This window comes from Leiobunum rupestre, chromosome 6 (genome assembly GCF_980474605.1).
Source record: "Leiobunum rupestre chromosome 6, qqLeiRupe1.1.hap1, whole genome shotgun sequence".
Lineage (NCBI taxonomy): Eukaryota > Metazoa > Arthropoda > Arachnida > Opiliones > Sclerosomatidae > Leiobunum > Leiobunum rupestre.
In genome coordinates, this window is record NC_143389.1 from 54,208,292 (window position 1) to 54,233,291 (window position 25,000).

General features: G+C 45.8%; 75 non-coding genes across 75 annotated transcripts in view; all 75 read right to left on the reverse strand.

Moving 5' to 3' along the window:
* The window catches only part of TRNAD-GUC (transfer RNA aspartic acid (anticodon GUC)), a 72-nt gene extending 54 nt beyond the window's left edge, over window positions 1-18 (reverse strand). Inside the window, exon 1 of the tRNA in view lies at window positions 1-18. This exon is cut by the window's left edge and continues 54 nt beyond it. This is a non-coding gene — a tRNA (tRNA-Asp).
* A 748-nt stretch (window positions 19-766) lies between these two features.
* On the reverse strand, window positions 767-838 carry TRNAD-GUC (transfer RNA aspartic acid (anticodon GUC)). Its single transcript has one exon. It is a non-coding gene; the product is annotated as a tRNA-Asp (tRNA).
* Window positions 839-1,586: 748 nt separating this feature from the next.
* TRNAD-GUC (transfer RNA aspartic acid (anticodon GUC)) lies at window positions 1,587-1,658 on the reverse strand. The gene has a single exon. It is a non-coding gene; the product is annotated as a tRNA-Asp (tRNA).
* Window positions 1,659-1,996: 338 nt separating this feature from the next.
* TRNAD-GUC (transfer RNA aspartic acid (anticodon GUC)) lies at window positions 1,997-2,068 on the reverse strand. The gene has a single exon. It is a non-coding gene; the product is annotated as a tRNA-Asp (tRNA).
* An 87-nt stretch (window positions 2,069-2,155) lies between these two features.
* On the reverse strand, window positions 2,156-2,228 carry TRNAV-CAC (transfer RNA valine (anticodon CAC)). The gene has a single exon. It is a non-coding gene; the product is annotated as a tRNA-Val (tRNA).
* A 589-nt stretch (window positions 2,229-2,817) lies between these two features.
* On the reverse strand, window positions 2,818-2,889 carry TRNAD-GUC (transfer RNA aspartic acid (anticodon GUC)). The gene has a single exon. It is a non-coding gene; the product is annotated as a tRNA-Asp (tRNA).
* A 750-nt stretch (window positions 2,890-3,639) lies between these two features.
* On the reverse strand, window positions 3,640-3,711 carry TRNAD-GUC (transfer RNA aspartic acid (anticodon GUC)). The gene has a single exon. It is a non-coding gene; the product is annotated as a tRNA-Asp (tRNA).
* Window positions 3,712-4,050: 339 nt separating this feature from the next.
* On the reverse strand, window positions 4,051-4,122 carry TRNAD-GUC (transfer RNA aspartic acid (anticodon GUC)). The gene has a single exon. It is a non-coding gene; the product is annotated as a tRNA-Asp (tRNA).
* Window positions 4,123-4,619: 497 nt separating this feature from the next.
* TRNAV-CAC (transfer RNA valine (anticodon CAC)) lies at window positions 4,620-4,692 on the reverse strand. Its single transcript has one exon. It is a non-coding gene; the product is annotated as a tRNA-Val (tRNA).
* Window positions 4,693-5,029: 337 nt separating this feature from the next.
* TRNAV-CAC (transfer RNA valine (anticodon CAC)) lies at window positions 5,030-5,102 on the reverse strand. Its single transcript has one exon. It is a non-coding gene; the product is annotated as a tRNA-Val (tRNA).
* A 335-nt stretch (window positions 5,103-5,437) lies between these two features.
* Window positions 5,438-5,510, reverse strand: TRNAV-CAC (transfer RNA valine (anticodon CAC)). The gene has a single exon. It is a non-coding gene; the product is annotated as a tRNA-Val (tRNA).
* Window positions 5,511-5,687: 177 nt separating this feature from the next.
* TRNAD-GUC (transfer RNA aspartic acid (anticodon GUC)) lies at window positions 5,688-5,759 on the reverse strand. Its single transcript has one exon. It is a non-coding gene; the product is annotated as a tRNA-Asp (tRNA).
* Window positions 5,760-5,846: 87 nt separating this feature from the next.
* On the reverse strand, window positions 5,847-5,919 carry TRNAV-CAC (transfer RNA valine (anticodon CAC)). Its single transcript has one exon. It is a non-coding gene; the product is annotated as a tRNA-Val (tRNA).
* Window positions 5,920-6,095: 176 nt separating this feature from the next.
* On the reverse strand, window positions 6,096-6,167 carry TRNAD-GUC (transfer RNA aspartic acid (anticodon GUC)). Its single transcript has one exon. It is a non-coding gene; the product is annotated as a tRNA-Asp (tRNA).
* Window positions 6,168-6,254: 87 nt separating this feature from the next.
* TRNAV-CAC (transfer RNA valine (anticodon CAC)) lies at window positions 6,255-6,327 on the reverse strand. Its single transcript has one exon. It is a non-coding gene; the product is annotated as a tRNA-Val (tRNA).
* A 178-nt stretch (window positions 6,328-6,505) lies between these two features.
* TRNAD-GUC (transfer RNA aspartic acid (anticodon GUC)) lies at window positions 6,506-6,577 on the reverse strand. Its single transcript has one exon. It is a non-coding gene; the product is annotated as a tRNA-Asp (tRNA).
* Window positions 6,578-6,664: 87 nt separating this feature from the next.
* On the reverse strand, window positions 6,665-6,737 carry TRNAV-CAC (transfer RNA valine (anticodon CAC)). The gene has a single exon. It is a non-coding gene; the product is annotated as a tRNA-Val (tRNA).
* Window positions 6,738-6,913: 176 nt separating this feature from the next.
* Window positions 6,914-6,985, reverse strand: TRNAD-GUC (transfer RNA aspartic acid (anticodon GUC)). Its single transcript has one exon. It is a non-coding gene; the product is annotated as a tRNA-Asp (tRNA).
* Window positions 6,986-7,072: 87 nt separating this feature from the next.
* On the reverse strand, window positions 7,073-7,145 carry TRNAV-CAC (transfer RNA valine (anticodon CAC)). The gene has a single exon. It is a non-coding gene; the product is annotated as a tRNA-Val (tRNA).
* Window positions 7,146-7,322: 177 nt separating this feature from the next.
* TRNAD-GUC (transfer RNA aspartic acid (anticodon GUC)) lies at window positions 7,323-7,394 on the reverse strand. Its single transcript has one exon. It is a non-coding gene; the product is annotated as a tRNA-Asp (tRNA).
* An 87-nt stretch (window positions 7,395-7,481) lies between these two features.
* Window positions 7,482-7,554, reverse strand: TRNAV-CAC (transfer RNA valine (anticodon CAC)). Its single transcript has one exon. It is a non-coding gene; the product is annotated as a tRNA-Val (tRNA).
* Window positions 7,555-7,732: 178 nt separating this feature from the next.
* Window positions 7,733-7,804, reverse strand: TRNAD-GUC (transfer RNA aspartic acid (anticodon GUC)). The gene has a single exon. It is a non-coding gene; the product is annotated as a tRNA-Asp (tRNA).
* Window positions 7,805-8,141: 337 nt separating this feature from the next.
* TRNAD-GUC (transfer RNA aspartic acid (anticodon GUC)) lies at window positions 8,142-8,213 on the reverse strand. The gene has a single exon. It is a non-coding gene; the product is annotated as a tRNA-Asp (tRNA).
* A 337-nt stretch (window positions 8,214-8,550) lies between these two features.
* TRNAD-GUC (transfer RNA aspartic acid (anticodon GUC)) lies at window positions 8,551-8,622 on the reverse strand. The gene has a single exon. It is a non-coding gene; the product is annotated as a tRNA-Asp (tRNA).
* Window positions 8,623-8,709: 87 nt separating this feature from the next.
* TRNAV-CAC (transfer RNA valine (anticodon CAC)) lies at window positions 8,710-8,782 on the reverse strand. The gene has a single exon. It is a non-coding gene; the product is annotated as a tRNA-Val (tRNA).
* Window positions 8,783-9,368: 586 nt separating this feature from the next.
* On the reverse strand, window positions 9,369-9,440 carry TRNAD-GUC (transfer RNA aspartic acid (anticodon GUC)). Its single transcript has one exon. It is a non-coding gene; the product is annotated as a tRNA-Asp (tRNA).
* An 87-nt stretch (window positions 9,441-9,527) lies between these two features.
* Window positions 9,528-9,600, reverse strand: TRNAV-CAC (transfer RNA valine (anticodon CAC)). Its single transcript has one exon. It is a non-coding gene; the product is annotated as a tRNA-Val (tRNA).
* Window positions 9,601-9,778: 178 nt separating this feature from the next.
* Window positions 9,779-9,850, reverse strand: TRNAD-GUC (transfer RNA aspartic acid (anticodon GUC)). Its single transcript has one exon. It is a non-coding gene; the product is annotated as a tRNA-Asp (tRNA).
* A 495-nt stretch (window positions 9,851-10,345) lies between these two features.
* On the reverse strand, window positions 10,346-10,418 carry TRNAV-CAC (transfer RNA valine (anticodon CAC)). Its single transcript has one exon. It is a non-coding gene; the product is annotated as a tRNA-Val (tRNA).
* A 178-nt stretch (window positions 10,419-10,596) lies between these two features.
* TRNAD-GUC (transfer RNA aspartic acid (anticodon GUC)) lies at window positions 10,597-10,668 on the reverse strand. The gene has a single exon. It is a non-coding gene; the product is annotated as a tRNA-Asp (tRNA).
* A 496-nt stretch (window positions 10,669-11,164) lies between these two features.
* TRNAV-CAC (transfer RNA valine (anticodon CAC)) lies at window positions 11,165-11,237 on the reverse strand. The gene has a single exon. It is a non-coding gene; the product is annotated as a tRNA-Val (tRNA).
* Window positions 11,238-11,413: 176 nt separating this feature from the next.
* TRNAD-GUC (transfer RNA aspartic acid (anticodon GUC)) lies at window positions 11,414-11,485 on the reverse strand. Its single transcript has one exon. It is a non-coding gene; the product is annotated as a tRNA-Asp (tRNA).
* A 337-nt stretch (window positions 11,486-11,822) lies between these two features.
* On the reverse strand, window positions 11,823-11,894 carry TRNAD-GUC (transfer RNA aspartic acid (anticodon GUC)). The gene has a single exon. It is a non-coding gene; the product is annotated as a tRNA-Asp (tRNA).
* An 87-nt stretch (window positions 11,895-11,981) lies between these two features.
* Window positions 11,982-12,054, reverse strand: TRNAV-CAC (transfer RNA valine (anticodon CAC)). Its single transcript has one exon. It is a non-coding gene; the product is annotated as a tRNA-Val (tRNA).
* Window positions 12,055-12,230: 176 nt separating this feature from the next.
* TRNAD-GUC (transfer RNA aspartic acid (anticodon GUC)) lies at window positions 12,231-12,302 on the reverse strand. Its single transcript has one exon. It is a non-coding gene; the product is annotated as a tRNA-Asp (tRNA).
* A 337-nt stretch (window positions 12,303-12,639) lies between these two features.
* TRNAD-GUC (transfer RNA aspartic acid (anticodon GUC)) lies at window positions 12,640-12,711 on the reverse strand. The gene has a single exon. It is a non-coding gene; the product is annotated as a tRNA-Asp (tRNA).
* Window positions 12,712-13,206: 495 nt separating this feature from the next.
* Window positions 13,207-13,279, reverse strand: TRNAV-CAC (transfer RNA valine (anticodon CAC)). The gene has a single exon. It is a non-coding gene; the product is annotated as a tRNA-Val (tRNA).
* Window positions 13,280-13,455: 176 nt separating this feature from the next.
* Window positions 13,456-13,527, reverse strand: TRNAD-GUC (transfer RNA aspartic acid (anticodon GUC)). The gene has a single exon. It is a non-coding gene; the product is annotated as a tRNA-Asp (tRNA).
* An 87-nt stretch (window positions 13,528-13,614) lies between these two features.
* Window positions 13,615-13,687, reverse strand: TRNAV-CAC (transfer RNA valine (anticodon CAC)). Its single transcript has one exon. It is a non-coding gene; the product is annotated as a tRNA-Val (tRNA).
* A 335-nt stretch (window positions 13,688-14,022) lies between these two features.
* Window positions 14,023-14,095, reverse strand: TRNAV-CAC (transfer RNA valine (anticodon CAC)). Its single transcript has one exon. It is a non-coding gene; the product is annotated as a tRNA-Val (tRNA).
* Window positions 14,096-14,432: 337 nt separating this feature from the next.
* TRNAV-CAC (transfer RNA valine (anticodon CAC)) lies at window positions 14,433-14,505 on the reverse strand. The gene has a single exon. It is a non-coding gene; the product is annotated as a tRNA-Val (tRNA).
* A 178-nt stretch (window positions 14,506-14,683) lies between these two features.
* Window positions 14,684-14,755, reverse strand: TRNAD-GUC (transfer RNA aspartic acid (anticodon GUC)). The gene has a single exon. It is a non-coding gene; the product is annotated as a tRNA-Asp (tRNA).
* A 495-nt stretch (window positions 14,756-15,250) lies between these two features.
* TRNAV-CAC (transfer RNA valine (anticodon CAC)) lies at window positions 15,251-15,323 on the reverse strand. Its single transcript has one exon. It is a non-coding gene; the product is annotated as a tRNA-Val (tRNA).
* A 179-nt stretch (window positions 15,324-15,502) lies between these two features.
* On the reverse strand, window positions 15,503-15,574 carry TRNAD-GUC (transfer RNA aspartic acid (anticodon GUC)). The gene has a single exon. It is a non-coding gene; the product is annotated as a tRNA-Asp (tRNA).
* An 87-nt stretch (window positions 15,575-15,661) lies between these two features.
* Window positions 15,662-15,734, reverse strand: TRNAV-CAC (transfer RNA valine (anticodon CAC)). Its single transcript has one exon. It is a non-coding gene; the product is annotated as a tRNA-Val (tRNA).
* A 176-nt stretch (window positions 15,735-15,910) lies between these two features.
* Window positions 15,911-15,982, reverse strand: TRNAD-GUC (transfer RNA aspartic acid (anticodon GUC)). The gene has a single exon. It is a non-coding gene; the product is annotated as a tRNA-Asp (tRNA).
* An 87-nt stretch (window positions 15,983-16,069) lies between these two features.
* Window positions 16,070-16,142, reverse strand: TRNAV-CAC (transfer RNA valine (anticodon CAC)). Its single transcript has one exon. It is a non-coding gene; the product is annotated as a tRNA-Val (tRNA).
* A 337-nt stretch (window positions 16,143-16,479) lies between these two features.
* Window positions 16,480-16,552, reverse strand: TRNAV-CAC (transfer RNA valine (anticodon CAC)). Its single transcript has one exon. It is a non-coding gene; the product is annotated as a tRNA-Val (tRNA).
* Window positions 16,553-16,888: 336 nt separating this feature from the next.
* Window positions 16,889-16,961, reverse strand: TRNAV-CAC (transfer RNA valine (anticodon CAC)). Its single transcript has one exon. It is a non-coding gene; the product is annotated as a tRNA-Val (tRNA).
* Window positions 16,962-17,296: 335 nt separating this feature from the next.
* TRNAV-CAC (transfer RNA valine (anticodon CAC)) lies at window positions 17,297-17,369 on the reverse strand. The gene has a single exon. It is a non-coding gene; the product is annotated as a tRNA-Val (tRNA).
* A 337-nt stretch (window positions 17,370-17,706) lies between these two features.
* On the reverse strand, window positions 17,707-17,779 carry TRNAV-CAC (transfer RNA valine (anticodon CAC)). Its single transcript has one exon. It is a non-coding gene; the product is annotated as a tRNA-Val (tRNA).
* A 177-nt stretch (window positions 17,780-17,956) lies between these two features.
* On the reverse strand, window positions 17,957-18,028 carry TRNAD-GUC (transfer RNA aspartic acid (anticodon GUC)). The gene has a single exon. It is a non-coding gene; the product is annotated as a tRNA-Asp (tRNA).
* Window positions 18,029-18,115: 87 nt separating this feature from the next.
* TRNAV-CAC (transfer RNA valine (anticodon CAC)) lies at window positions 18,116-18,188 on the reverse strand. Its single transcript has one exon. It is a non-coding gene; the product is annotated as a tRNA-Val (tRNA).
* Window positions 18,189-18,523: 335 nt separating this feature from the next.
* TRNAV-CAC (transfer RNA valine (anticodon CAC)) lies at window positions 18,524-18,596 on the reverse strand. Its single transcript has one exon. It is a non-coding gene; the product is annotated as a tRNA-Val (tRNA).
* Window positions 18,597-18,774: 178 nt separating this feature from the next.
* On the reverse strand, window positions 18,775-18,846 carry TRNAD-GUC (transfer RNA aspartic acid (anticodon GUC)). Its single transcript has one exon. It is a non-coding gene; the product is annotated as a tRNA-Asp (tRNA).
* Window positions 18,847-18,933: 87 nt separating this feature from the next.
* On the reverse strand, window positions 18,934-19,006 carry TRNAV-CAC (transfer RNA valine (anticodon CAC)). The gene has a single exon. It is a non-coding gene; the product is annotated as a tRNA-Val (tRNA).
* A 178-nt stretch (window positions 19,007-19,184) lies between these two features.
* TRNAD-GUC (transfer RNA aspartic acid (anticodon GUC)) lies at window positions 19,185-19,256 on the reverse strand. Its single transcript has one exon. It is a non-coding gene; the product is annotated as a tRNA-Asp (tRNA).
* A 495-nt stretch (window positions 19,257-19,751) lies between these two features.
* TRNAV-CAC (transfer RNA valine (anticodon CAC)) lies at window positions 19,752-19,824 on the reverse strand. Its single transcript has one exon. It is a non-coding gene; the product is annotated as a tRNA-Val (tRNA).
* A 179-nt stretch (window positions 19,825-20,003) lies between these two features.
* Window positions 20,004-20,075, reverse strand: TRNAD-GUC (transfer RNA aspartic acid (anticodon GUC)). Its single transcript has one exon. It is a non-coding gene; the product is annotated as a tRNA-Asp (tRNA).
* Window positions 20,076-20,162: 87 nt separating this feature from the next.
* Window positions 20,163-20,235, reverse strand: TRNAV-CAC (transfer RNA valine (anticodon CAC)). Its single transcript has one exon. It is a non-coding gene; the product is annotated as a tRNA-Val (tRNA).
* A 176-nt stretch (window positions 20,236-20,411) lies between these two features.
* TRNAD-GUC (transfer RNA aspartic acid (anticodon GUC)) lies at window positions 20,412-20,483 on the reverse strand. Its single transcript has one exon. It is a non-coding gene; the product is annotated as a tRNA-Asp (tRNA).
* Window positions 20,484-20,570: 87 nt separating this feature from the next.
* TRNAV-CAC (transfer RNA valine (anticodon CAC)) lies at window positions 20,571-20,643 on the reverse strand. The gene has a single exon. It is a non-coding gene; the product is annotated as a tRNA-Val (tRNA).
* Window positions 20,644-20,980: 337 nt separating this feature from the next.
* TRNAV-CAC (transfer RNA valine (anticodon CAC)) lies at window positions 20,981-21,053 on the reverse strand. Its single transcript has one exon. It is a non-coding gene; the product is annotated as a tRNA-Val (tRNA).
* Window positions 21,054-21,389: 336 nt separating this feature from the next.
* Window positions 21,390-21,462, reverse strand: TRNAV-CAC (transfer RNA valine (anticodon CAC)). Its single transcript has one exon. It is a non-coding gene; the product is annotated as a tRNA-Val (tRNA).
* A 335-nt stretch (window positions 21,463-21,797) lies between these two features.
* On the reverse strand, window positions 21,798-21,870 carry TRNAV-CAC (transfer RNA valine (anticodon CAC)). The gene has a single exon. It is a non-coding gene; the product is annotated as a tRNA-Val (tRNA).
* Window positions 21,871-22,207: 337 nt separating this feature from the next.
* Window positions 22,208-22,280, reverse strand: TRNAV-CAC (transfer RNA valine (anticodon CAC)). Its single transcript has one exon. It is a non-coding gene; the product is annotated as a tRNA-Val (tRNA).
* A 177-nt stretch (window positions 22,281-22,457) lies between these two features.
* TRNAD-GUC (transfer RNA aspartic acid (anticodon GUC)) lies at window positions 22,458-22,529 on the reverse strand. Its single transcript has one exon. It is a non-coding gene; the product is annotated as a tRNA-Asp (tRNA).
* An 87-nt stretch (window positions 22,530-22,616) lies between these two features.
* TRNAV-CAC (transfer RNA valine (anticodon CAC)) lies at window positions 22,617-22,689 on the reverse strand. The gene has a single exon. It is a non-coding gene; the product is annotated as a tRNA-Val (tRNA).
* Window positions 22,690-23,024: 335 nt separating this feature from the next.
* TRNAV-CAC (transfer RNA valine (anticodon CAC)) lies at window positions 23,025-23,097 on the reverse strand. Its single transcript has one exon. It is a non-coding gene; the product is annotated as a tRNA-Val (tRNA).
* Window positions 23,098-23,275: 178 nt separating this feature from the next.
* On the reverse strand, window positions 23,276-23,347 carry TRNAD-GUC (transfer RNA aspartic acid (anticodon GUC)). Its single transcript has one exon. It is a non-coding gene; the product is annotated as a tRNA-Asp (tRNA).
* A 495-nt stretch (window positions 23,348-23,842) lies between these two features.
* Window positions 23,843-23,915, reverse strand: TRNAV-CAC (transfer RNA valine (anticodon CAC)). The gene has a single exon. It is a non-coding gene; the product is annotated as a tRNA-Val (tRNA).
* Window positions 23,916-24,250: 335 nt separating this feature from the next.
* TRNAV-CAC (transfer RNA valine (anticodon CAC)) lies at window positions 24,251-24,323 on the reverse strand. Its single transcript has one exon. It is a non-coding gene; the product is annotated as a tRNA-Val (tRNA).
* A 178-nt stretch (window positions 24,324-24,501) lies between these two features.
* TRNAD-GUC (transfer RNA aspartic acid (anticodon GUC)) lies at window positions 24,502-24,573 on the reverse strand. The gene has a single exon. It is a non-coding gene; the product is annotated as a tRNA-Asp (tRNA).
* Window positions 24,574-24,660: 87 nt separating this feature from the next.
* On the reverse strand, window positions 24,661-24,733 carry TRNAV-CAC (transfer RNA valine (anticodon CAC)). The gene has a single exon. It is a non-coding gene; the product is annotated as a tRNA-Val (tRNA).
* Window positions 24,734-24,911: 178 nt separating this feature from the next.
* Window positions 24,912-24,983, reverse strand: TRNAD-GUC (transfer RNA aspartic acid (anticodon GUC)). Its single transcript has one exon. It is a non-coding gene; the product is annotated as a tRNA-Asp (tRNA).
* Between the last annotated feature and the right edge of the window lie 17 nt (window positions 24,984-25,000).

A 25,000-nucleotide genomic window follows, 5' to 3' on the forward strand; every position in this document is an offset into this window, starting at 1 on the left:
CCACTATACTACCGAGGACCCGCAAGTAGCACTTTTTGAATTTTTTAAAAATTTGTAGAAAACTCCGAATATTTCGTTCTAACACAAGCCAAAAGGAAATCATTCTGAATCTACCAGGGCTCGAACTTGGGACCATCCGCGTGTGAGGCGGACGTGATAACCACTACACCATAGATACGCCAATAGCCGGATTATAAACGCAGGAAAATCGTCTAGGAGATAGAATTGCAATTTAACCAAGGCCCGAAACCGTGTACTTTTTTTTTCCAAACGGACGCTTTTGTTATCGTGATGAAACAGAATCGCTGACACCAAAATGCCTCTCTGCCATCTTTTAAAAATGCAGCTAGCTATGCCTCCCCGGCGGGGAATCGAACCCAGGTCTCCCGCGTGACAGGCGGGGATACTCACCACTATACTACCGAGGACCCGAAAGTAGCACTTTTTGAATTTTTTAAAATTTTGTAGAAAACTCCGAATATTTCGTTCTAACACAAGCCAAAAGAAAATCATTCTGTATCTACCAGGGCTCGAACTTGGGACCTTCCGCGTGTGAGGCGGACGTGATAACCATTACACCATAGATATGCCAATAGCCGGATTGTAAACGGAGGAAAATCGTCAAGGAGATAGAATTGCAATTTAACCAAGGCCCGAAACCGTGTACTTTTTTTTTCCAAGCGGACGCTTTTGTTATCGTGATGAAACAGAATCGCTGACACCAAAATGCCTCTCTGCCATCTTTTAAAAATGCAGCTAGCTATGCCTCCCCGGCGGGGAATCGAACCCCGGTCTCCCGCGTGACAGGCGGGGATACTCACCACTATACTACCGAGGACCCGCAAGTAGCACTTTTTGAATTTTTTAAAAATTTGTAGAAAACTCCGAATATTTCGTTCTAACACAAGCCAAAAGGAAATCATTCTGAATCTACCAGGGCTCGAACTTGGGACCATCCGCGTGTGAGGCGGACGTGATAACCACTACACCATAGATACGCCAATAGCCGGATTATAAACGCAGGAAAATCGTCTAGGAGATAGAATTGCAATTTAACCAAGGCCCGAAACCGTGTACTTTTTTTTTCCAAACGGACGCTTTTGTTATCGTGATGAAACAGAATCGCTGACACCAAAATGCCTCTCTGCCATCTTTTAAAAATGCAGCTAGCTATGCCTCCCCGGCGGGGAATCGAACCCAGGTCTCCCGCGTGACAGGCGGGGATACTCACCACTATACTACCGAGGACCCGAAAGTAGCACTTTTTGAATTTTTTAAAATTTTGTAGAAAACTCCGAATATTTCGTTCTAACACAAGCCAAAAGAAAATCATTCTGTATCTACCAGGGCTCGAACTTGGGACCTTCCGCGTGTGAGGCGGACGTGATAACCATTACACCATAGATATGCCAATAGCCGGATTGTAAACGGAGGAAAATCGTCAAGGAGATAGAATTGCAATTTAACCAAGGCCCGAAACCGTGTACTTTTTTTTTCCAAGCGGACGCTTTTGTTATCGTGATGAAACAGAATCGCTGACACCAAAATGCCTCTCTGCCATCTTTTAAAAATGCAGCTAGCTATGCCTCCCCGGCGGGGAATCGAACCCCGGTCTCCCGCGTGACAGGCGGGGATACTCACCACTATACTACCGAGGACCCGCAAGTAGCACTTTTTGAATTTTTTAAAAATTTGTAGAAAACTCCGAATATTTCGTTCTAACACAAGCCAAAAGGAAATCATTCTGAATCTACCAGGGCTCGAACTTGGGACCATCCGCGTGTGAGGCGGACGTGATAACCACTACACCATAGATACGCCAATAGCCGGATTATAAACGCAGGAAAATCGTCTAGGAGATAGAATTGCAATTTAACCAAGGCCCGAAACCGTGTACTTTTTTTTTCCAAGCGGACGCTTTTGTTATCGTGATGAAACAGAATCGCTGACACCAAAATGCCTCTCTGCCATCTTTTAAAAATGCAGCTAGCTATGCCTCCCCGGCGGGGAATCGAACCCCGGTCTCCCGCGTGACAGGCGGGGATACTCACCACTATACTACCGAGGACCCGAAAGTGGCACTTTTTGAATTTTTTAAAAATTTGTAGAAAACTCCGAATATTTCGTTCTAACACAAGCCAAAAGAAAATCAGTCTGTATCTACCAGGGCTCGAACTTGGGACAATCCGCGTGTGAGGCGGACGTGATAACCACTACACCATAGATACGCCAATAGCCGGATTATAAACGCAGGAAAATCGTCTAGGAGATAGAATTGCAATTTAACCAAGGCCCGCAACCGTGTACTTTTTTTTTCCAAGCGGACGCTTTTGTTATCGTGATGAAACAGAATCGCTGACACCAAAATGCCTCTCTGCCATCTTTTAAAAATGCAGCTAGCTATGCCTCCCCGGCGGGGAATCGAACCCTGGTCTCCCGCGTGACAGGCGGGGATACTCACCACTATACTACCGAGGACCCGAAAGTAGCACTTTTTGAATTTTTTTTAAATTTTGTAGAAAACTCCGAATATTTCGTTCTAACACAAGCCAAAAGAAAATCATTCTGTATCTACCAGGGCTCGAACTTGGGACCTTCCGCGTGTGAGGCGGACGTGATAACCACTACACCATAGATATGCCAATAGCCGGATTGTAAACGGAGGAAAATCGTCAAGGAGATAGAATTGCAATTTAACCAAGGCCCGAAACCGTGTACTTTTTTTTTCCAAGCGGACGCTTTTGTTATCGTGATGAAACAGAATCGCTGACACCAAAATGCCTCTCTGCCATCTTTTAAAAATGCAGCTAGCTATGCCTCCCCGGCGGGGAATCGAACCCCGGTCTCCCGCGTGACAGGCGGGGATACTCACCACTATACTACCGAGGACCGGAAAGTAGCAGTTTTTTGAATTTTTTAAAAATTTGTAGAAAACTCCGAATATTTCGTTCTAACACAAGCCAAAAGGAAATCATTCTGTATCTACCAGGGCTCGAACTTGGGACCATCCGCGTGTGAGGCAGACGTGATAACCACTACACCATAGATACGCCAATAGCCGGATTATAAACGCAGGAAAATCGTCTAGGAGATAGAATTGCAATTTAACCAAGGCCCGCAACCGTGTACTTTTTTTTTCCAAGCGGACGCTTTTGTTATCGTGATGAAACAGAATCGCTGACACCAAAATGCCTCTCTGCCATCTTTTAAAAATGCAGCTAGCTATGCCTCCCCGGCGGGGAATCGAACCCTGGTCTCCCGCGTGACAGGCGGGGATACTCACCACTATACTACCGAGGACCCGAAAGTAGCACTTTTTGAATTTTTTTTAAATTTTGTAGAAAACTCCGAATATTTCGTTCTAACACAAGCCAAAAGAAAATCATTCTGTATCTACCAGGGCTCGAACTTGGGACCTTCCGCGTGTGAGGCGGACGTGATAACCACTACACCATAGATATGCCAATAGCCGGATTGTAAACGGAGGAAAATCGTCAAGGAGATAGAATTGCAATTTAACCAAGGCCCGAAACCGTGTACTTTTTTTTTCCAAGCGGACGCTTTTGTTATCGTGATGAAACAGAATCGCTGACACCAAAATGCCTCTCTGCCATCTTTTAAAAATGCAGCTAGCTATGCCTCCCCGGCGGGGAATCGAACCCCGGTCTCCCGCGTGACAGGCGGGGATACTCACCACTATACTACCGAGGACCGGAAAGTAGCAGTTTTTTGAATTTTTTAAAAATTTGTAGAAAACTCCGAATATTTCGTTCTAACACAAGCCAAAAGGAAATCATTCTGTATCTACCAGGGCTCAAACTTGGGACCATCCGCGTGTGAGGCAGACGTGATAACCACTACACCATAGATACGCCAATAGCCGGATTATAAACGCAGGAAAATCGTCTAGGAGATAGAATTGCAATTTAACCAAGGCCCGAAACCGTGTACTTTTTTTTTCCAAGCGGACGCTTTTGTTATCGTGATGAAACAGAATCGCTGACACCAAAATGCCTCTCTGCCATCTTTTAAAAATGCAGCTAGCTATGCCTCCCCGGCGGGGAATCGAACCCCGGTCTCCCGCGTGACAGGCGGGGATACTCACCACTATACTACCGAGGACCCGCAAGTAGCACTTTTTGAATTTTTTAAAAATTTGTAGAAAACTCCGAATATTTCGTTCTAACACAAGCCAAAAGGAAATCATTCTGAATCTACCAGGGCTCGAACTTGGGACCATCCGCGTGTGAGGCGGACGTGATAACCACTACACCATAGATACGCCAATAGCCGGATTATAAACGCAGGAAAATCGTCTAGGAGATAGAATTGCAATTTAACCAAGGCCCGAAACCGTGTACTTTTTTTTTCCAAACGGACGCTTTTGTTATCGTGATGAAACAGAATCGCTGACACCAAAATGCCTCTCTGCCATCTTTTAAAAATGCAGCTAGCTATGCCTCCCCGGCGGGGAATCGAACCCAGGTCTCCCGCGTGACAGGCGGGGATACTCACCACTATACTACCGAGGACCCGAAAGTAGCACTTTTTGAATTTTTTAAAATTTTGTAGAAAACTCCGAATATTTCGTTCTAACACAAGCCAAAAGAAAATCATTCTGTATCTACCAGGGCTCGAACTTGGGACAATCCGCGTGTGAGGCGGACGTGATAACCACTACACCATAGATACGCCAATAGCCGGATTATAAACGCAGGAAAATCGTCTAGGAGATAGAATTGCAATTTAACCAAGGCCCGCAACCGTGTACTTTTTTTTTCCAAGCGGACGCTTTTGTTATCGTGATGAAACAGAATCGCTGACACCAAAATGCCTCTCTGCCATCTTTTAAAAATGCAGCTAGCTATGCCTCCCCGGCGGGGAATCGAACCCTGGTCTCCCGCGTGACAGGCGGGGATACTCACCACTATACTACCGAGGACCCGAAAGTAGCACTTTTTGAATTTTTTAAAAATTTGTAGAAAACTCCGAATATTTCGTTCTAACACAAGCCAAAAGAAAATCAGTCTGTATCTACCAGGGCTCGAACTTGGGACCTTCCGCGTGTGAGGCGGACGTGATAACCACTACACCATAGATACGCCAATAGCCGGATTAACAACGGAGGGAAATCGTCTAGGAGAAAGAATTGCAATTTAACCAAGGCCCGAAACCGTGTACTTTTTTTCCAAACGGACGCTTTTGTTATCGTGATGAAACAGAATCGCTGACACCAAAATGCCTCTCTGCCATCTTTTAAAAATGCAGCTAGCTATGCCTCCCCGGCGGGGAATCGAACCCAAGTCTCCCGCGTGACAGGCGGGGATACTCACCACTATACTACCGAGGACCCGAAAGTAGCACTTTTTGAATTTTTTAAAAATTTGTAGAAAACTCCGAATATTTCGTTCTAACACAAGCCAAAATAAAATCAGTCTGTATCTACCAGGGCTCGAACTTGGGACCTTCCGCGTGTGAGGCGGACGTGATAACCACTACACCATAGATACGCCAATAGCCGGATTATAAACGGAGGAAAATCGTCTAGGAGAAAGAATTGCAATTTAACCAAGGCCCGGAACCGTGTACTTTTTTTTCCAAACGGACGCTTTTGTTATCGTGATGAAACAGAATCGCTGACACCAAAATGCCTCTCTGCCATCTTTTAAAAATGCAGCTAGCTATGCCTCCCCGGCGGGGAATCGAACCCCGGTCTCCCGCGTGACAGGCGGGGATACTCACCACTATACTACCGAGGACCCGAAAGTAGCACTTTTTGAATTTTTTAAAAATTTGTAGAAAACTCCGAATATTTCGTTCTAACACAAGCCAAAAGAAAATCAGTCTGTATCTACCAGGGCTCGAACTTGGGACCTTCCGCGTGTGAGGCGGACGTGATAACCACTACACCATAGATACGCCAATAACTGGATTAACAACGGAGGGAAATCGTCTAGGAGAAAGAATTGCAATTTAACCAAGGCCCGAAACCGTGTACTTTTTTTCCAAACGGACGCTTTTGTTATCGTGATGAAACAGAATCGCTGACACCAAAATGCCTCTCTGCCATCTTTTAAAAATGCAGCTAGCTATGCCTCCCCGGCGGGGAATCGAACCCCGGTCTCCCGCGTGACAGGCGGGGATACTCACCACTATACTACCGAGGACCCGAAAGTAGCACTTTTTGAATTTTTTAAAAATTTGTAGAAAACTCCGAATATTTCGTTCTAACACAAGCCAAAAGGAAATCATTCTGTATCTACCAGGGCTCGAACTTGGGACCATCCGCGTGTGAGGCGGACGTGATAACCACTACACCATAGATACGCCAATAGCCGGATTATAAACGCAGGAAAATCGTCTAGGAGATAGAATTGCAATTTAACCAAGGCCCGAAACCGTGTACTTTTTTTTTCCAAGCGGACGCTTTTGTTATCGTGATGAAACAGAATCGCTGACACCAAAATGCCTCTCTGCCATCTTTTAAAAATGCAGCTAGCTATGCCTCCCCGGCGGGGAATCGAACCCCGGTCTCCCGCGTGACAGGCGGGGATACTCACCACTATACTACCGAGGACCCGAAAGTAGCACTTTTTGAATTTTTTAAAAATTTGTAGAAAACTCCGAATATTTCGTTCTAACACAAGCCAAAAGAAAATCAGTCTGTATCTACCAGGGCTCGAACTTGGGACCTTCCGCGTGTGAGGCGGACGTGATAACCACTACACCATAGATACGCCAATAGCCGGATTAACAACGGAGGGAAATCGTCTAGGAGAAAGAATTGCAATTTAACCAAGGCCCGAAACCGTGTACTTTTTTTCCAAACGGACGCTTTTGTTATCGTGATGAAACAGAATCGCTGACACCAAAATGCCTCTCTGCCATCTTTTAAAAATGCAGCTAGCTATGCCTCCCCGGCGGGGAATCGAACCCCGGTCTCCCGCGTGACAGGCGGGGATACTCACCACTATACTACCGAGGACCCGAAAGTAGCACTTTTTGAATTTTTTAAAAATTTGTAGAAAACTCCGAATATTTCGTTCTAACACAAGCCAAAATAAAATCAGTCTGTATCTACCAGGGCTCGAACTTGGGACCTTCCGCGTGTGAGGCGGACGTGATAACCACTACACCATAGATACGCCAATAGCCGGATTATAAACGGAGGAAAATCGTCTAGGAGAAAGAATTGCAATTTAACCAAGGCCCGGAACCGTGTACTTTTTTTTCCAAACGGACGCTTTTGTTATCGTGATGAAACAGAATCGCTGACACCAAAATGCCTCTCTGCCATCTTTTAAAAATGCAGCTAGCTATGCCTCCCCGGCGGGGAATCGAACCCCGGTCTCCCGCGTGACAGGCGGGGATACTCACCACTATACTACCGAGGACCCGAAAGTAGCACTTTTTGAATTTTTTAAAAATTTGTAGAAAACTCCGAATATTTCGTTCTAACACAAGCCAAAAGAAAATCAGTCTGTATCTACCAGGGCTCGAACTTGGGACCTTCCGCGTGTGAGGCGGACGTGATAACCACTACACCATAGATACGCCAATAGCTGGATTAACAACGGAGGGAAATCGTCTAGGAGAAAGAATTGCAATTTAACCAAGGCCCGAAACCGTGTACTTTTTTTTTCCAAGCGGACGCTTTTGTTATCGTGATGAAACAGAATCGCTGACACCAAAATGCCTCTCTGCCATCTTTTAAAAATGCAGCTAGCTATGCCTCCCCGGCGGGGAATCGAACCCCGGTCTCCCGCGTGACAGGCGGGGATACTCACCACTATACTACCGAGGACCCGAAAGTAGCACTTTTTGAATTTTTTAAAAATTTGTAGAAAACTCCGAATATTTCGTTCTAACACAAGCCAAAAGGAAATCATTCTGAATCTACCAGGGCTCGAACTTGGGACCATCCGCCTGTGAGGCGGACGTGATAACCACTACACCATAGATACGCCAATAGCCGGATTATAAACGCAGGAAAATCGTCTAGGAGATAGAATTGCAATTTAACCAAGGCCCGAAACCGTGTTATTTTTTTTCCAAGCGGACGCTTTTGTTATCGTGATGAAACAGAATCGCTGACACCAAAATGCCTCTCTGCCATCTTTTAAAAATGCAGCTAGCTATGCCTCCCCGGCGGGGAATCGAACCCCGGTCTCCCGCGTGACAGGCGGGGATACTCACCACTATACTACCGAGGACCCGAAAGTAGCACTTTTTGAATTTTTTAAAAATTTGTAGAAAACTCCGAATATTTCGTTCTAACACAAGCCAAAAGAAAATCATTCTGTGTCTACCAGGGCTCGAACTTGGGACCTTCCGCGTGTGAGGCGGACGTGATAACCACTACACCATAGATACGCCAATAGCCGGATTATAAACGGAGGAAAATCGTCTAGGAGAAAGAATTGCAATTTAACCAAGGCCCGAAACCGTGTACTTTTTTTTCCAAACGGACGCTTTTGTTATCGTGATGAAACAGAATCGCTGACACCAAAATGCCTCTCTGCCATCTTTTAAAAATGCAGCTAGCTATGCCTCCCCGGCGGGGAATCGAACCCCGGTCTCCCGCGTGACAGGCGGGGATACTCACCACTATACTACCGAGGACCCGAAAATGGCACTTTTTGAATTTTTTAAAAATTTGTAGAAAACTCCGAATATTTCGTTCTAACACAAGCCAAAAGAAAATCAGTCTGTATCTACCAGGGCTCGAACTTGGGACCTTCCGCGTGTGAGGCGGACGTGATAACCACTACACCATAGATACGCCAATAGCCGGATTATAAACGGAGGGAAATCGTCTAGGAGAAAGAATTGCAATTTAACCAAGGCCCGAAACCGTGTACTTTTTTTCCAAACGGACGCTTTTGTTATCGTGATGAAACAGAATCGCTGACACCAAAATGCCTCTCTGCCATCTTTTAAAAATGCAGCTAGCTATGCCTCCCCGGCGGGGAATCGAACCCCGGTCTTCCGCGTGACAGGCGGGGATACTCACCACTATACTACCGAGGACCCGAAAGTAGCACTTTTCGAATTTTTTAAAAATTTGTAGAAAACTCCGAATATTTCGTTCTAACACAAGCCAAAAGGAAATCATTCTGAATCTACCAGGGCTCGAACTTGGGACCATCCGCGTGTGAGGCGGACGTGATAACCACTACACCATAGATACGCCAATAGCCGGATTATAAACGCAGGAAAATCGTCTAGGAGATAGAATTGCAATTTAACCAAGGCCCGAAACCGTGTACTTTTTTTTTCCAAGCGGACGCTTTTGTTATCGTGATGAAACAGAATCGCTGACACCAAAATGCCTCTCTGCCATCTTTTAAAAATGCAGCTAGCTATGCCTCCCCGGCGGGGAATCGAACCCCGGTCTCCCGCGTGACAGGCGGGGATACTCACCACTATACTACCGAGGACCCGAAAGTAGCACTTTTTGAATTTTTTAAAAATTTGTAGAAAACTCCGAATATTTCGTTCTAACACAAGCCAAAAGAAAATCAGTCTGTATCTACCAGGGCTCGAACTTGGGACCTTCCGCGTGTGAGGCGGACGTGATAACCACTACACCATAGATACGCCAATAGCCGGATTATAAACGCAGGAAAATCGTCTAGGAGATAGAATTGCAATTTAACCAAGGCCCGAAACCGTGTACTTTTTTTTTCCAAGCGGACGCTTTTGTTATCGTGATGAAACAGAATCGCTGACACCAAAATGCCTCTCTGCCATCTTTTAAAAATGCAGCTAGCTATGCCTCCCCGGCGGGGAATCGAACCCCGGTCTCCCGCGTGACAGGCGGGGATACTCACCACTATACTACCGAGGACCCGAAAGTAGCACTTTTTGAATTTTTTAAAAATTTGTAGAAAACTCCGAATATTTCGTTCTAACACAAGCCAAAAGAAAATCATTCTGTGTCTACCAGGGCTCGAACTTGGGACCTTCCGCGTGTGAGGCGGACGTGATAACCACTACACCATAGATACGCCAATAGCCGTATTATAAACGGAGGAAAATCGTCTAGGAGAAAGAATTGCAATTTAACCAAGGCCCGAAACCGTGTACTTTTTTTCCAAACGGACGCTTTTGTTATCGTGATGAAACAGAATCGCTGACACCAAAATGCCTCTCTGCCATCTTTTAAAAATGCAGCTAGCTATGCCTCCCCGGCAGGGAATCGAACCCCGGTCTCCCGCGTGACAGGCGGGGATACTCACCACTATACTACCGAGGACCCGAAAGTAGCACTTTTTGAATTTTTTAAAAATTTGTAGAAAACTCCGAATATTTCGTTCTAACACAAGCCAAAAGAAAATCAGTCTGTATCTACCAGGGCTCGAACTTGGGACCTTCCGCGTGTGAGGCGGACGTGATAACCACTACACCATAGATACGCCAATAGCCGGATTATAAACGCAGGAAAATCGTCTAGGAGATAGAATTGCAATTTAACCAAGGCCCGAAACCGTGTACTTTTTTTTTCCAAGCGGACGCTTTTGTTATCGTGATGAAACAGAATCGCTGACACCAAAATGCCTCTCTGCCATCTTTTAAAAATGCAGCTAGCTATGCCTCCCCGGCGGGGAATCGAACCCCGGTCTCCCGCGTGACAGGCGGGGATACTCACCACTATACTACCGAGGACCCGAAAGTAGCCCTTTTTGAATTTTTTAAAAATTTGTAGAAAACTCCGAATATTTCGTTCTAACACAAGCCAAAAGAAAATCATTCTGTGTCTACCAGGGCTCGAACTTGGGACCTTCCGCGTGTGAGGCGGACGTGATAACCACTACACCATAGATACGCCAATAGCCGGATTATAAACGGAGGAAAATCGTCTAGGAGAAAGAATTGCAATTTAACCAAGGCCCGAAACCGTGTACTTTTTTTTCCAAACGGACGCTTTTGTTATCGTGATGAAACAGAATCGCTGACACCAAAATGCCTCTCTGCCATCTTTTAAAAATGCAGCTAGCTATGCCTCCCAGGCGGGGAATCGAACCCCGGTCTCCCGCGTGACAGGCGGGGATACTCACCACTATACTACCGAGGACCCGAAAGTGGCACTTTTTGAATTTTTTAAAAATTTGTAGAAAACTCCGAATATTTCGTTCTAACACAAGCCAAAAGAAAATCAGTCTGTATCTACCAGGGCTCGAACTTGGGACCTTCCGCGTGTGAGGCGGACGTGATAACCACTACACCATAGATACGCCAATAGCCGGATTGTAAACGGAGGGAAATCGTCTAGGAGAAAGAATTGCAATTTAACCAAGGCTCGAAACCGTGTACTTTTTTTCCAAACGGACGCTTTTGTTATCGTGATGAAACAGAATCGCTGACACCAAAATGCCTCTCTGCCATCTTTTAAAAATGCAGCTAGCTATGCCTCCCCGGCGGGGAATCGAACCCCGGTCTCCCGCGTGACAGGCGGGGATACTCACCACTATACTACCGAGGACCCGAAAGTAGCCCTTTTTGAATTTTTTAAAAATTTGTAGAAAACTCCGAATATTTCGTTCTAACACAAGCCAAAAGAAAATCATTCTGTGTCTACCAGGGCTCGAACTTGGGACCTTCCGCGTGTGAGGCGGACGTGATAACCACTACACCATAGATACGCCAATAGCCGGATTATAAACGGAGGAAAATCGTCTAGGAGAAAGAATTGCAATTTAACCAAGGCCCGAAACCGTGTACTTTTTTTTCCAAACGGACGCTTTTGTTATCGTGATGAAACAGAATCGCTGACACCAAAATGCCTCTCTGCCATCTTTTAAAAATGCAGCTAGCTATGCCTCCCCGGCGGGGAATCGAACCCCGGTCTCCCGCGTGACAGGCGGGGATACTCACCACTATACTACCGAGGACCCGAAAGTGGCACTTTTTGAATTTTTTAAAAATTTGTAGAAAACTCCGAATATTTCGTTCTAACACAAGCCAAAAGAAAATCAGTCTGTATCTACCAGGGCTCGAACTTGGGACCTTCCGCGTGTGAGGCGGACGTGATAACCACTACACCATAGATACGCCAATAGCCGGATTATAAACGGAGGGAAATCGTCTAGGAGAAAGAATTGCAATTTAACCAAGGCTCGAAACCGTGTACTTTTTTTCCAAACGGACGCTTTTGTTATCGTGATGAAACAGAATCGCTGACACCAAAATGCCTCTCTGCCATCTTTTAAAAATGCAGCTAGCTATGCCTCCCCGGCGGGGAATCGAACCCCGGTCTCCCGCGTGACAGGCGGGGATACTCACCACTATACTACCGAGGACCCGAAAGTAGCCCTTTTTGAATTTTTTAAAAATTTGTAGAAAACTCCGAATATTTCGTTCTAACACAAGCCAAAAGAAAATCATTCTGTGTCTACCAGGGCTCGAACTTGGAACCTTCCACGTGTGAGGCGGACGTGATAACCACTACACCATAGATACGCCAATAGCCGGATTATAAACGGAGGAAAATCGTCTAGGAGAAAGAATTGCAATTTAACCAAGGCCCGAAACCGTGTACTTTTTTTTCCAAACGGACGCTTTTGTTATCGTGATGAAACAGAATCGCTGACACCAAAATGCCTCTCTGCCATCTTTTAAAAATGCAGCTAGCTATGCCTCCCCGGCGGGGAATCGAACCCCGGTCTCCCGCGTGACAGGCGGGGATACTCACCACTATACTACCGAGGACCCGAAAGTGGCACTTTTTGAATTTTTTAAAAATTTGTAGAAAACTCCGAATATTTCGTTCTAACACAAGCCAAAAGAAAATCAGTCTGTATCTACCAGGGCTCGAACTTGGGACCTTCAGCGTGTGAGGCGGACGTGATAACCACTACACCATAGATACGCCAATAGCCGGATTATAAACGGAGGGAAATCGTCTAGGAGAAAGAATTGCAATTTAACCAAGGCTCGAAACCGTGTACTTTTTTTCCAAACGGACGCTTTTGTTATCGTGATGAAACAGAATCGCTGACACCAAAATGCCTCTCTGCCATCTTTTAAAAATGCAGCTAGCTATGCCTCCCCGGCGGGGAATCGAACCCCGGTCTCCCGTGTGACAGGCGGGGATACTCACCACTATACTACCGAGGGCCCGAAAGTAACACTTTTTGAATTTTTTAAAAATTTGTAGAAAACTCCGAATATTTCGTTCTAACACAAGCCAAAAGAAAATCAGTCTGTATCTACCAGGGCTCGAACTTGGGACCTTCCGCGTGTGAGGCGGACGTGATAACCACTACACCATAGATACGCCAATAGCCGGATTATAAACGCAGGAAAATCGTCTAGGAGATAGAATTGCAATTTAACCAAGGCCCGAAACCGTGTACTTTTTTTCCAAACGGACGCTTTTGTTATCGTGATGAAACAGAATCGCTGACACCAAAATGCCTCTCTGCCATCTTTTAAAAATGCAGCTAGCTATGCCTCCCCGGCGGGGAATCGAACCCCGGTCTCCCGCGTGACAGGCGGGGATACTCACCACTATACTACCGAGGACCCGAAAGTGGCACTTTTTGAATTTTTTAAAAATTTGTAGAAAACTCCGAATATTTCGTTCTAACACAAGCCAAAAGAAAATCAGTCTGTATCTACCAGGGCTCGAACTTGGGACCTTCCGCGTGTGAGGCGGACGTGATAACCACTACACCATAGATACGCCAATAGCCGGATTATAAACGGAGGGAAATCGTCTAGGAGAAAGAATTGCAATTTAACCAAGGCTCGAAACCGTGTACTTTTTTTCCAAACGGACGCTTTTGTTATCGTGATGAAACAGAATCGCTGACACCAAAATGCCTCTCTGCCATCTTTTAAAAATGCAGCTAGCTATGCCTCCCCGGCGGGGAATCGAACCCCGGTCTCCCGTGTGACAGGCGGGGATACTCACCACTATACTACCGAGGGCCCGAAAGTAACACTTTTTGAATTTTTTAAAAATTTGTAGAAAACTCCGAATATTTCGTTCTAACACAAGCCAAAAGAAAATCAGTCTGTATCTACCAGGGCTCGAACTTGGGACCTTCCGCGTGTGAGGCGGACGTGATAACCACTACACCATAGATACGCCAATAGCCGGATTATAAACGCAGGAAAATCGTCTAGGAGATAGAATTGCAATTTAACCAAGGCCCGAAACCGTGTACTTTTTTTTTCCAAGCGGACGCTTTTGTTATCGTGATGAAACAGAATCGCTGACACCAAAATGCCTCTCTGCCATCTTTTAAAAATGCAGCTAGCTATGCCTCCCCGGCGGGGAACCGAACCCCGGTCTCCCGCGTGACAGGCGGGGATACTCACCACTATACTACCGAGGACCCGAAAGTAGCACTTTTTGAATTTTTTAAAAATTTGTAGAAAACTCCGAATATTTCGTTCTAACACAAGCCAAAAGAAAATCAGTCTGTATCTACCAGGGCTCGAACTTGGGACCTTCCGCGTGTGAGGCGGACGTGATAACCACTACACCATAGATACGCCAATAGCCGGATTATAAACGCAGGAAAATCGTCTAGGAGATAGAATTGCAATTTAACCAAGGCCCGAAACCGTGTACTTTTTTTTTCCAAGCGGACGCTTTTGTTATCGTGATGAAACAGAATCGCTGACACCAAAATGCCTCTCTGCCATCTTTTAAAAATGCAGCTAGCTATGCCTCCCCGGCGGGGAATCGAACCCCGGTCTCCCGCGTGACAGGCGGGGATACTCACCACTATACTACCGAGGACCCGAAAGTAGCACTTTTTGAATTTTTTAAAAATTTGAAGAAAACTCCGAATATTTCGTTCTAACACAAGCCAAAAGAAAATCATTCTGTGTCTACCAGGGCTCGAACTTGGGACCTTCCGCGTGTGAGGCGGACGTGATAACCACTACACCATAGATACGCCAATAGCCGGATTATAAACGGAGGAAAATCGTCTAGGAGAAAGAATTGCAATTTAACCAAGACCCGAAACCGTGTACTTTTTTTCCAAACGGACGCTTTTGTTATCGTGATGAAACAGAATCGCTGACACCAAAATGCCTCTCTGCCATCTTTTAAAAATGCAGCTAGCTATGCCTCCCCGGCAGGGAATCGAACCCCGGTCTCCCGCGTGACAGGCGGGGATACTCACCACTATACTACCGAGGACCCGAAAGTAGCACTTTTTGAATTTTTTAAAAATTTGTAGAAAACTCCGAATATTTCGTTCTAACACAAGCCAAAAGAAAATCAGTCTGTATCTACCAGGGCTCGAACTTGGGACCTTCCGCGTGTGAGGCGGACGTGATAACCACTACACCATAGATACGCCAATAGCCGGATTATAAACGCAGGAAAATCGTCTAGGAGAAAGAATTGCAATTTAACCAAGGCCCGAAACCGTGTACTTTTTTTTTTCCAAGCGGACGCTTTTGTTATCGTGATGAAACAGAATCGCTGACACCAAAATGCCTCTCTGCCATCTTTTAAAAATGCAGCTAGCTATGCCTCCCCGGCGGGGAATCGAACCCCGGTCTCCCGCGTGACAGGCGGGGATACTCACCACTATACTACCGAGGACCCGAAAGTGGCACTTTTTGAATTTTTTAAAAATTTGTAGAAAACTCCGAATATTTCGTTCTAACACAAGCCAAAAGAAAATCAGTCTGTATCTACCAGGGCTCGAACTTGGGACCTTCCGCGTGTGAGGCGGACGTGATAACCACTACACCATAGATACGCCAATAGCCGGATTATAAACGGAGGGAAATCGTCTAGGAGAAAGAATTGCAATTTAACCAAGGCCCGAAACCGTGTACTTTTTTTCCAAACGGACGCTTTTGTTATCGTGATGAAACAGAATCGCTGACACCAAAATGCCTCTCTGCCATCTTTTAAAAATGCAGCTAGCTATGCCTCCCCGGCGGGGAATCGAACCCCGGTCTCCCGCGTGACAGGCGGGGATACTCACCACTATACTACCGAGGACCCGAAAGTGGCACTTTTTGAATTTTTTAAAAATTTGTAGAAAACTCCGAATATTTCGTTCTAACACAAGCCAAAAGAAAATCAGTCTGTATCTACCAGGGCTCGAACTTGGGACCTTCCGCGTGTGAGGCGGACGTGATAACCACTACACCATAGATACGCCAATAGCCGGATTATAAACGGAGGAAAATCGTCTAGGAGATAGAATTGCCATTTAACCAAGGCCCGAAACCGTGTACTTTTTTTTTCCAAGCGGACGCTTTTGTTATCGTGATGAAACAGAATCGCTGACACCAAAATGCCTCTCTGCCATCTTTTAAAAATGCAGCTAGCTATGCCTCCCCGGCGGGGAATCGAACCCCGGTCTCCCGTGTGACAGGCGGGGATACTCACCACTATACTACCGAGGGCCCGAAAGTAACACTTTTTGAATTTTTTAAAAATTTGTAGAAAACTCCGAATATTTCGTTCTAACACAAGCCAAAAGAAAATCAGTCTGTATCTACCAGGGCTCGAACTTGGGACCTTCCGCGTGTGAGGCGGACGTGATAACCACTACACCATAGATACGCCAATAGCCGGATTATAAACGGAGGAAAATCGTCTAGGAGAAAGAATTGCAATTTAACCAAGGCCCGAAACCGTGTACTTTTTTTTCCAAACGGACGCTTTTGTTATCGTGATGAAACAGAATCGCTGACACCAAAATGCCTCTCTGCCATCTTTTAAAAATGCAGCTAGCTATGCCTCCCCGGCGGGGAATCGAACTCCGGTCTCCCGCGTGACAGGCGGGGATACTCACCACTATACTACCGAGGACCCGAAAGTGGCACTTTTTGAATTTTTTAAAAATTTGTAGAAAACTCCGAATATTTCGTTCTAACACAAGCCAAAAGAAAATCAGTCTGTATCTACCAGGGCTCGAACTTGGGACCTTCCGCGTGTGAGGCGGACGTGATAACCACTACACCATAGATACGCCAATAGCCGGATTATAAACGGAGGGAAATCGTCTAGGAGAAAGAATTGCAATTTAACCAAGGCCCGAAACCGTGTACTTTTTTTCCAAACGGACGCTTTTGTTATCGTGATGAAACAGAATCGCTGACACCAAAATGCCTCTCTGCCATCTTTTAAAAATGCAGCTAGCTATGCCTCCCCGGCGGGGAATCGAACCCCGTACTCCCGCGTGACAGGCGGGGATACTCACCACTATACTACCGAGGACCCGAAAGTAGCACTTTTTGAATTTTTTAAAAATTTGTAGAAAACTCCGAATATTTCGTTCTAACACAAGCCAAAAGAAAATCAGTCTGTATCTACCAGGGCTCGAACTTGGGACCTTCCGCGTGTGAGGCGGACGTGATAACCACTACACCATAGATACGCCAATAGCCGGATTATAAACGCAGGAAAATCGTCTAGGAGATAGAATTGCAATTTAACCAAGGCCCGAAACCGTGTACTTTTTTTTTCCAAGCGGACGCTTTTGTTATCGTGATGAAACAGAATCGCTGACACCAAAATGCCTCTCTGCCATCTTTTAAAAATGCAGCTAGCTATGCCTCCCCGGCGGGGAATCGAACCCCGGTCTCCCGTGTGACAGGCGGGGATACTCACCACTATACTACCGAGGGCCCGAAAGTAACACTTTTTGAATTTTTTAAAAATTTGTAGAAAACTCCGAATATTTCGTTCTAACACAAGCCAAAAGAAAATCAGTCTGTATCTACCAGGGCTCGAACTTGGGACCTTCCGCGTGTGAGGCGGACGTGATAACCACTACACCATAGATACGCCAATAGCCGGATTATAAACGGAGGAAAATCGTCTAGGAGAAAGAATTGCAATTTAACCAAGGCCCGAAACCGTGTACTTTTTTTTCCAAACGGACGCTTTTGTTATCGTGATGAAACAGAATCGCTGACACCAAAATGCCTCTCTGCCATCTTTTAAAAATGCAGCTAGCTATGCCTCCCCGGCGGGGAATCGAACCCCGGTCTCCCGCGTGACAGGCGGGGATACTCACCACTATACTACCGAGGACCCGAAAGTGGCACTTTTTGAATTTTTTAAAAATTTGTAGAAAACTCCGAATATTTCGTTCTAACACAAGCCAAAAGAAAATCAGTCTGTATCTACCAGGGCTCGAACTTGGGACCTTCCGCGTGTGAGGCGGACGTGATAACCACTACACCATAGATACGCCAATAGCCGGATTATAAACGGAGGGAAATCGTCTAGGAGAAAGAATTGCAATTTAACCAAGGCCCGAAACCGTGTACTTTTTTTCCAAACGGACGCTTTTGTTATCGTGATGAAACAGAATCGCTGACACCAAAATGCCTCTCTGCCATCTTTTAAAAATGCAGCTAGCTATGCCTCCCCGGCGGGGAATCGAACCCCGGTCTCCCGTGTGACAGGCGGGGATACTCACCACTATACTACCGAGGGCCCGAAAGTAAAACTTTTTGAATTTTTTAAAAATTTGTAGAAAACTCCGAATATTTCGTTCTAACACAAGCCAAAAGAAAATCAGTCTGTATCTACCAGGGCTCGAACTTGGGACCTTCCGCGTGTGAGGCGGACGTGATAACCACTACACCATAGATACGCCAATAGCCGGATTATAAACGCAGGAAAATCGTCTAGGAGATAGAATTGCAATTTAACCAAGGCCCGAAACCGTGTACTTTTTTTTTCCAAGCGGACGCTTTTGTTATCGTGATGAAACAGAATCGCTGACACCAAAATGCCTCTCTGCCATCTTTTAAAAATGCAGCTAGCTATGCCTCCCCGGCGGGGAATCGAACCCCGGTCTCCCGCGTGACAGGCGGGGATACTCACCACTATACTACCGAGGACCCGAAAGTAGCACTTTTTGAATTTTTTAAAAATTTGTAGAAAACTCCGAATATTTCGTTCTAACACAAGCCAAAAGAAAATCAGTCTGTATCTACCAGGGCTCGAACTTGGGACCTTCCGCGTGTGAGGCGGACGTGATAACCACTACACCATAGATACGCCAATAGCCGGATTATAAACGGAGGAAAATCGTCTAGGAGATAGAATTGCCATTTAACCAAGGCCCGAAACCGTGTACTTTTTTTTTCCAAGCGGACGCTTTTGTTATCGTGATGAAACAGAATCGCTGACACCAAAATGCCTCTCTGCCATCTTTTAAAAATGCAGCTAGCTATGCCTCCCCGGCGGGGAATCGAACCCCGGTCTCCCGCGTGACAGGCGGGGATACTCACCACTATACTACCGAGGACCCGAAAGTAGCACTTTTTGAATTTTTTAAAAATTTGAAGAAAACTCCGAATATTTCGTTCTAACACAAGCCAAAAGAAAATCATTCTGTGTCTACCAGGGCTCGAACTTGGGACCTTCCGCGTGTGAGGCGGACGTGATAACCACTACACCATAGATACGCCAATAGCCGGATTATAAACGGAGGAAAATCGTCTAGGAGAAAGAATTGCAATTTAACCAAGACCCGAAACCGTGTACTTTTTTTCCAAACGGACGCTTTTGTTATCGTGATGAAACAGAATCGCTGACACCAAAATGCCTCTCTGCCATCTTTTAAAAATGCAGCTAGCTATGCCTCCCCGGCAGGGAATCGAACCCCGGTCTCCCGCGTGACAGGCGGGGATACTCACCACTATACTACCGAGGACCCGAAAGTAGCACTTTTTGAATTTTTTAAAAATTTGTAGAAAACTCCGAATATTTCGTTCTAACACAAGCCAAAAGAAAATCAGTCTGTATCTACCAGGGCTCGAACTTGGGACCTTCCGCGTGTGAGGCGGACGTGATAACCACTACACCATAGATACGCCAATAGCCGGATTATAAACGCAGGAAAATCGTCTAGGAGAAAGAATTGCAATTTAACCAAGGCCCGAAACCGTGTACTTTTTTTTTTCCAAGCGGACGCTTTTGTTATCGTGATGAAACAGAATCGCTGACACCAAAATGCCTCTCTGCCATCTTTTAAAAATGCAGCTAGCTATGCCTCCCCGGCGGGGAATCGAACCCCGGTCTCCCGCGTGACAGGCGGGGATACTCACCACTATACTACCGAGGACCCGAAAGTGGCACTTTTTGAATTTTTTAAAAATTTGTAGAAAACTCCGAATATTTCGTTCTAACACAAGCCAAAAGAAAATCAGTCTGTATCTACCAGGGCTCGAACTTGGGACCTTCCGCGTGTGAGGCGGACGTGATAACCACTACACCATAGATACGCCAATAGCCGGATTATAAACGGAGGGAAATCGTCTAGGAGAAAGAATTGCAATTTAACCAAGGCCCGAAACCGTGTACTTTTTTTCCAAACGGACGCTTTTGTTATCGTGATGAAACAGAATCGCTGACACCAAAATGCCTCTCTGCCATCTTTTAAAAATGCAGCTAGCTATGCCTCCCCGGCGGGGAATCGAACCCCGGTCTCCCGCGTGACAGGCGGGGATACTCACCACTATACTACCGAGGACCCGAAAGTGGCACTTTTTGAATTTTTTAAAAATTTGTAGAAAACTCCGAATATTTCGTTCTAACACAAGCCAAAAGAAAATCAGTCTGTATCTACCAGGGCTCGAACTTGGGACCTTCCGCGTGTGAGGCGGACGTGATAACCACTACACCATAGATACGCCAATAGCCGGATTATAAACGGAGGAAAATCGTCTAGGAGATAGAATTGCCATTTAACCAAGGCCCGAAACCGTGTACTTTTTTTTTCCAAGCGGACGCTTTTGTTATCGTGATGAAACAGAATCGCTGACACCAAAATGCCTCTCTGCCATCTTTTAAAAATGCAGCTAGCTATGCCTCCCCGGCGGGGAATCGAACCCCGGTCTCCCGTGTGACAGGCGGGGATACTCACCACTATACTACCGAGGGCCCGAAAGTAACACTTTTTGAATTTTTTAAAAATTTGTAGAAAACTCCGAATATTTCGTTCTAACACAAGCCAAAAGAAAATCAGTCTGTATCTACCAGGGCTCGAACTTGGGACCTTCCGCGTGTGAGGCGGACGTGATAACCACTACACCATAGATACGCCAATAGCCGGATTATAAACGGAGGAAAATCGTCTAGGAGAAAGAATTGCAATTTAACCAAGGCCCGAAACCGTGTACTTTTTTTTCCAAACGGACGCTTTTGTTATCGTGATGAAACAGAATCGCTGACACCAAAATGCCTCTCTGCCATCTTTTAAAAATGCAGCTAGCTATGCCTCCCCGGCGGGGAATCGAACTCCGGTCTCCCGCGTGACAGGCGGGGATACTCACCACTATACTACCGAGGACCCGAAAGTGGCACTTTTTGAATTTTTTAAAAATTTGTAGAAAACTCCGAATATTTCGTTCTAACACAAGCCAAAAGAAAATCAGTCTGTATCTACCAGGGCTCGAACTTGGGACCTTCCGCGTGTGAGGCGGACGTGATAACCACTACACCATAGATACGCCAATAGCCGGATTATAAACGGAGGGAAATCGTCTAGGAGAAAGAATTGCAATTTAACCAAGGCCCGAAACCGTGTACTTTTTTTCCAAACGGACGCTTTTGTTATCGTGATGAAACAGAATCGCTGACACCAAAATGCCTCTCTGCCATCTTTTAAAAATGCAGCTAGCTATGCCTCCCCGGCGGGGAATCGAACCCCGTACTCCCGCGTGACAGGCGGGGATACTCACCACTATACTACCGAGGACCCGAAAGTAGCACTTTTTGAATTTTTTAAAAATTTGTAGAAAACTCCGAATATTTCGTTCTAACACAAGCCAAAAGAAAATCAGTCTGTATCTACCAGGGCTCGAACTTGGGACCTTCCGCGTGTGAGGCGGACGTGATAACCACTACACCATAGATACGCCAATAGCCGGATTATAAACGCAGGAAAATCGTCTAGGAGATAGAATTGCAATTTAACCAAGGCCCGAAACCGTGTACTTTTTTTTTCCAAGCGGACGCTTTTGTTATCGTGATGAAACAGAATCGCTGACACCAAAATGCCTCTCTGCCATCTTTTAAAAATGCAGCTAGCTATGCCTCCCCGGCGGGGAATCGAACCCCGGTCTCCCGTGTGACAGGCGGGGATACTCACCACTATACTACCGAGGGCCCGAAAGTAACACTTTTTGAATTTTTTAAAAATTTGTAGAAAACTCCGAATATTTCGTTCTAACACAAGCCAAAAGAAAATCAGTCTGTATCTACCAGGGCTCGAACTTGGGACCTTCCGCGTGTGAGGCGGACGTGATAACCACTACACCATAGATACGCCAATAGCCGGATTATAAACGGAGGAAAATCGTCTAGGAGAAAGAATTGCAATTTAACCAAGGCCCGAAACCGTGTACTTTTTTTTCCAAACGGACGCTTTTGTTATCGTGATGAAACAGAATCGCTGACACCAAAATGCCTCTCTGCCATCTTTTAAAAATGCAGCTAGCTATGCCTCCCCGGCGGGGAATCGAACCCCGGTCTCCCGCGTGACAGGCGGGGATACTCACCACTATACTACCGAGGACCCGAAAGTGGCACTTTTTGAATTTTTTAAAAATTTGTAGAAAACTCCGAATATTTCGTTCTAACACAAGCCAAAAGAAAATCAGTCTGTATCTACCAGGGCTCGAACTTGGGACCTTCCGCGTGTGAGGCGGACGTGATAACCACTACACCATAGATACGCCAATAGCCGGATTATAAACGGAGGGAAATCGTCTAGGAGAAAGAATTGCAATTTAACCAAGGCCCGAAACCGTGTACTTTTTTTCCAAACGGACGCTTTTGTTATCGTGATGAAACAGAATCGCTGACACCAAAATGCCTCTCTGCCATCTTTTAAAAATGCAGCTAGCTATGCCTCCCCGGCGGGGAATCGAACCCCGGTCTCCCGTGTGACAGGCGGGGATACTCACCACTATACTACCGAGGGCCCGAAAGTAAAACTTTTTGAATTTTTTAAAAATTTGTAGAAAACTCCGAATATTTCGTTCTAACACAAGCCAAAAGAAAATCAGTCTGTATCTACCAGGGCTCGAACTTGGGACCTTCCGCGTGTGAGGCGGACGTGATAACCACTACACCATAGATACGCCAATAGCCGGATTATAAACGCAGGAAAATCGTCTAGGAGATAGAATTGCAATTTAACCAAGGCCCGAAACCGTGTACTTTTTTTTTCCAAGCGGACGCTTTTGTTATCGTGATGAAACAGAATCGCTGACACCAAAATGCCTCTCTGCCATCTTTTAAAAATGCAGCTAGCTATGCCTCCCCGGCGGGGAATCGAACCCCGGTCTCCCGCGTGACAGGCGGGGATACTCACCACTATACTACCGAGGACCCGAAAGTAGCACTTTTTGAATTTTTTAAAAATTTGTAGAAAACTCCGAATATTTCGTTCTAACACAAGCCAAAAGAAAATCATTCTGTGTCTACCAGGGCTCGAACTTGGGACCTTCCGCGTGTGAGGCGGACGTGATAACCACTACACCATAGATACGCCAATAGCCGGATTATAAACGCAGGAAAATCGTCTAGGAGAAAGAATTGCAATTTAACCAAGGCCCGAAACCGTGTACTTTTTTTCCAAACGGACGCTTTTGTTATCGTGATGAAACAGAATCGCTGACACCAAAATGCCTCTCTGCCATCTTTTAAAAATGCAGCTAGCTATGCCTCCCCGGCAGGGAATCGAACCCCGGTCTCCCGCGTGACAGGCGGGGATACTAACCACTATACTACCGAGGACCCGAAAGTAGCACTTTTTGAATTTTTTAAAAATTTGTAGAAAACTCCGAATATTTCGTTCTAACACAAGCCAAAAGAAAATCAGTCTGTATCTACCAGGGCTCGAACTTGGGACCTTCCGCGTGTGAGGCGGACGTGATAACCACTACACCATAGATACGCCAATAGCCGGATTATAAACGGAGGGAAATCGTCTAGGAGAAAGAATTGCAATTTAACCAAGGCCCGAAACCGTGTACTTTTTTTCCAAACGGACGCTTTTGTTATCGTGATGAAACAGAATCGCTGACACCAAAATGCCTCTCTGCCATCTTTTAAAAATGCAGCTAGCTATGCCTCCCCGGCGGGGAATCGAACCCCGTACTCCCGCGTGACAGGCGGGGATACTCACCACTATACTACCGAGGACCCGAAAGTAGCACTTTTTGAATTTTTTAAAAATTTGTAGAAAACTCCGAATATTTCGTTCTAACACAAGCCAAAAGAAAATCAGTCTGTATCTACCAGGGCTCGAACTTGGGACCTTCCGCGTGTGAGGCGGACGTGATAACCACTACACCATAGATACGCCAATAGCCGGATTATAAACGCAGGAAAATCGTCTAGGAGATAGAATTGCAATTTAACCAAGGCCCGAAACCGTGTACTTTTTTTTTCCAAGCGGACGCTTTTGTTATCGTGATGAAACAGAATCGCTGACACCAAAATGCCTCTCTGCCATCTTTTAAAAATGCAGCTAGCTATGCCTCCCCGGCGGGGAATCGAACCCCGGTCTCCCGCGTGACAGGCGGGGATACTCACCACTATACTACCGAGGACCCGAAAGTAGCACTTTTTGAATTTTTTAAAAATTTGTAGAAAACTCCGAATATTTCGTTCTAACACAAGCCAAAAGAAAATCAGTCTGTATCTACCAGGGCTCGAACTTGGGACCTTCCGCGTGTGAGGCGGACGTGATAACCACTACACCATAGATACGCCAATAGCCGGATTATAAACGCAGGAAAATCGTCTAGGAGATAGAATTGCAATTGAACCAAGGCCCGAAACCGTGTACTTTTTTTTTCCAAGCGGACGCTTTTGTTATCGTGATGAAACTGAATCGCTGACACCAAAATGCCTCTCTGCCATCTTTTAAAAATGCAGCTAGCTATGCCTCCCCGGCGGGGAATCGAACCCCGGTCTCCCGCGTGACAGGCGGGGATACTCACCACTATACTACCGAGGACCCGAAAGTAGCACTTT